Source organism: Pteropus alecto, unplaced genomic scaffold, assembly GCF_000325575.1.
Source record: "Pteropus alecto unplaced genomic scaffold, ASM32557v1 scaffold20, whole genome shotgun sequence".
Lineage (NCBI taxonomy): Eukaryota > Metazoa > Chordata > Mammalia > Chiroptera > Pteropodidae > Pteropus > Pteropus alecto.
In genome coordinates, this window is record NW_006436298.1 from 41067254 (window position 1) to 41072226 (window position 4973).

The following is a 4973-nucleotide window of genomic DNA, read 5'->3' on the forward strand; positions in this document are numbered from 1 at the left end:
AAAGAGTGCTCCCAACAATCAGTTCTATTTCAAAGGCAGAAAGATCTTTTCAAAATGCAAACCATACTCATTCCCAAGTTCATAATCAAATTTTTACTTAAATGCCTATTAGGCATGTCAGAATGCCTATCCCGACATGAAATAAACCACAAAATATAATTTCTCCTTAAATCCATTCTTCTTCCAATTGTCTCCATCTCAGCATATATCATCACCATCCACCCCGTTGCACAGGCCCAAAACAAGGCTATTTTTAATCTCCATCTTCTCTCCACCCACATTCTATACCTAATCTTGCTGATTTGACCTTCAAAATCTGTATAGAATCCTATCTTCCTTGATAAACCCTTATTGTCTCTTGCCTGATCTACCACACAGCCTCCTTACTCTCTGCATCTATCCTTATATCCTCCTATGCTCTCCGTAGTCCCTCGACCACATTTTATGATGGGAAGATCTTAATAAATATTCTAGGTAAGGCCTCTAGGTCTAAGCCCTGAGCACCTATCTTAACTCATATTGACTTATGTCCTATCATGGAGCATCTTTCAGAGCCTTCTTACAGTTCCCTAAACACACTAAGCTCATACCTTCCTTGCAACCATTCACTTAATCCTCATAGACTGGAATGTAATTCCTTACGTCTTCCCATACTCGCTCCCTAACTGTGGTTTTCCTGATCACCATCACCTGTTATTCTGTATCCTCATACTCTACTTAATCTTCCTCATAGCATATGCTATTACATAAAATTCTATTATTTCATCATTTTTTTCTTGGCTTTTCCTATGAGAATGTATGTTCCCATGAAATCAAAGATCTCATATGACTTGTATACAGATTTTATCTCAGTATATAGAATAGTACCCAGCGTTTAAGGTGGTTAAATATTTGTTGAATAGATTAATAAAATTTGATTATGTTACTCATCCAAACAAATACACAGATACATGCAGAGATATACATACCACATAAAGAGACGCAATCATACATCTTAAAACTTTCAGAGGCTTCTCTTTGTTTTTGTGATAAAGAAAAAAGATCTTTAACATGGGTAACACGATTTTGCACAATATGGCTTCCACCTCTCCAACATCATCTCAAACCACACTCCCCCTTCTGAGCCTTCACTCTAGCCACATAAACCTCCTTTCTGTCCCGTATAGTCAACATATTCCTTCGTATTAAAGCAGTTTTGGTATACCTACTGCTTTGAAGTTTCCTCTCTTTTCTCTTGTTCAATTTAATTCCCACTGATCATTCATATATTAGAATGAGAATCATTTCCACATGGAAACATCTGCTGAACTCCCTAAATAAGTGAAATCTTCCTATTTAAGCTTTAGACTCCCATAAATGAATAAATGGATGAATGAAATGAATGTCAATGATGTTGCTAATGATTATTGAGCCTCTGAGCACATCTGAGTATTGAAACTTTATCTTTACGTGCTGCTGTGGTTATTTCAAAGTAATTAAAACTCGTGTGTAGTTACACATTCGTCACATTTTCCCAACTACAAGGAATGTAGTCAGGGAAATGGAATGGACCAGCAGACTTTGCACGCTTTCCATCACCATAATGGTGACAGAGATGAAGTTGACATTGCATAAGTTACCAGAGCTTCTATTTACCTTCTGATATTTACTATGTTCCCCTAGGACAACCAGTGACATCATTTACTTCAGATAAAGTAAGTTTGACAATGCGCCAAACATTAAAAGAAAAAGTGCCTGAATAAAATGGAAGCAACATTGTGTCCTGGCAAGGAGAACAGATGGATGGGCTATATATAAATGTGAGTTCATTAAACATCCGAAAATGACTACAGCAAGGATTAGCATGGTGTGTACTATGTCATTTTCATGAGCATATTTTCTAAATATCATTTACAAAAAGAATATAACAGAGAAGGTTATTAAGAAAAAGATCAAAAGGCATATACTAAAATGTGAGAATTTAGAAGATTTCCTGGAGTACTAATTAATTAAATAAGTGCTTATTCACTCATTCAAAAAAAGAAAAAAAAAGAAAAGCATGCCTCTAGAAACCGCCAGGTAATTAAGCAAGTCACTGAACAAAATCCTCCAGATACCCACACTGGCTCCATGTCTGAGTGGGATTCAGAGCTCTTGAAGAAATGGGGGATTGGGACAAAACCTCACAACATCCAAGGTGTCCATGGAATCAGTCTGCACTCAGACTCTGCTTTCATTATTTGTATAGGACCCTGTGTATTTAAAGGGAGAAAATCTGAGTGTCCTCAAGTAAAAGGGAGCTGACAGCCAGTGTATGTTGCATAGCACAGTAAGGCCAAGTGATACATTAGACACTGACTCAGTTTGTGTCTGTGCTGTCATCCTTAATTAACGATGACTGAATCCATCTCACATCCCTAAAGGGTTCACTTCTACTTCTGTTATCAGTTTTACCTGTCGATTTTCCTATATGATAGTCCTCCTGTCTGTTCTCTAGTCAAATGGCCTCTTATACATGCAGCCATCCCTCTCACTCAAACATGGCTGTGTCCTTGCTCGCAAGCACACCAGCACTTGGTGGCTCATTAGGAAACTGACATTGACATTCCCTGAGCACCTTCTGAGTCAGCTACTTTTGAACAGCACAGGAGCTCTCAAATAGAACCAAACAATAGCACTATTGAAGCTTCCTGGCATGAAGACATAATAGTGCCCGCTGAAATGTAAAAGGATTACATAGATTAGATTTGCATTAACCATCAGAAAGTAATCCCAAACTTAGTTTTGCAGGTTCTAGGTTGTATCTTTGTATGTGCATATTTCAAGGAATATAAGCTTAATTTTCAGTACAATTAATTTCAGTTCTAACACAGAATTTTTGAAAATTTTATTTAATAAATATGTATTATGTAGGTGCACAGATTTAACAGTGAAGGTGATAGTTTTTGTTCTCAATGATTTTACAGTTCATTGGTAAATACAAAGATGTAAATATACTATTATCTTTATACTATTATCTAGAACAAAATAATATGTTCTCTCATAGGGCAAATGCAGGGTTTAGGGAAGTAAGTGAAAGTCATTGGGCTCTTCCTTTGACAATCACGGAAAGCTTCCCTGAAGAAGTGATGTTTCAACTGAGATCTGAACTAAACTTTGAGTTGGACACACAAGCTGGGTGGAGTAACTGTAAGGGAAGTGGGCTGGAAAAGATCTAGACAAAGAAAACATTGTGTCATCTTGAGCCAGAAGTATCAAAATTTAATAATATTCTCAAATCCCAGAAATCTCTAGGATAAAAAGATTAAAGAGACACAAAACCGTCATTTCCACATGGGAAGAGAAAAACATGCATGATGTTCTTCCATTGATATAACTGTCACGTAGGTGAGGTTTGTGGTAAGCAGAGGTCAAATTTGACTTATTAGATTATATTTAAATGGCCTCTGAGGTAATGACAACAGGCATAAAAAGATCTTATTATTATAAGATGTATTTGATAGAATTTGGTCCTCAGCTCTTCAACAAGAACATAAAAAAACAAAATCTTTATCATAGGCAGGGAAATAATTTTCCTCCAGACTCAAGTAATTTGGCAAGTGAAATAGGGTCTCCATCAAAGATAACTGAGACCAATGAAGATAAATATGCCAATGTGTTATACTCTTTCTTCCTAACCACATGTAAATACTTATATCTTAAATCAACATTTATTTCCCGAAGATACTTGGCTAAGCATGAAGATTTTTAAATGAGCAAAATGAAGTCATCTTTCCAAAAAGAACAGATGAGAAAAAAAAACAAAACAATGATTTTAACACTGTGTGACAAATTCTAAGACAAAAGAGGGCATAGGGAACAAAGGAGAGCAAGGAATAAAGTGCCTCGCTTGAGAAAGAGAAATTTTTAAGCTCCTAAGAGCTCACACTTTGACTTTAGGTGGGCAAGCTGGGGAGTACACTTCAGGCCTAGGGAAGATCGTGAGCAAACAGACTGTTAAGAACTAAGGAAAGCTTCCTGTGGCTGGAATGCAGGGTGTGAGGCTGAATGTGTACTGGCTAGTAGGATCAGGGAGACAGGCAAAGTCTCCTTTGGAGTTTGGGCTTTATCTTAAAGTCATTGTGGAGCCATTAAGGGATTTTTGAAGACATGCAGCAGCATGATCAGAATGGCATTTCTGAGGATCACTTAATTGTGGTGGAAGAATTGTAGTGGAAGAATTTAAACGGGATCATTCAGACAGCAAACAGAAGTGGGGGTTCGGGTGTCTGATTTTATAACTTAGATTATTTTAATAGGTTTCTAAGGCAATTGCAATTGGGATGGAAAGGAGAATATGGATTCAAAAGATCTTTACAAGGTGAAATTACAAATTGTTAAAAAATGGTCAGTGGTTAACATAAACCCTCACCCCCAAATCAGGACTTACTCATGCTCTGACAAATATGAATATATTCATGAGAAAAAATGGAATAATGTATTTGAAATAATAACTGTGCTGTCAGTTTATATGGCTACCATAAACCCCAAATTACCACTGACTTATATGGCCACTAATTTTATGGCATTACTTATCTTTCAGGAACTGAGAAGAGATAAAAGCATGCTCGCATGCTCGCAATCTCGTGTGTGCGTGCACGCACACACACACACACATACACACAGAAATTACAGAAAAAGAGGTATGTGTCAGGATGGGGGGAATACTAAATCCTTTAAACTGTTCAGATATTTTTAGGATTTTGGAAACCACTTTCCCATATGCTATTTGGTGAATTGTCATTTAAAAAATCTCAGGCATGTCATAGAAAAATGCTAAAAAATACAAATGATTGTAGGTAAGAAAACTATTTAAAACAAATGAAGGTTCACTGAGCAAAATATGCTTGATAATTTTGGCTGAAGTCTGTAGACAATATGTAGCAATAGAAGCAGGTGCCTTAACATTTCTGTCAGGCAAAAAGAAACAACTCAACAAGCAACAATGAACTGAT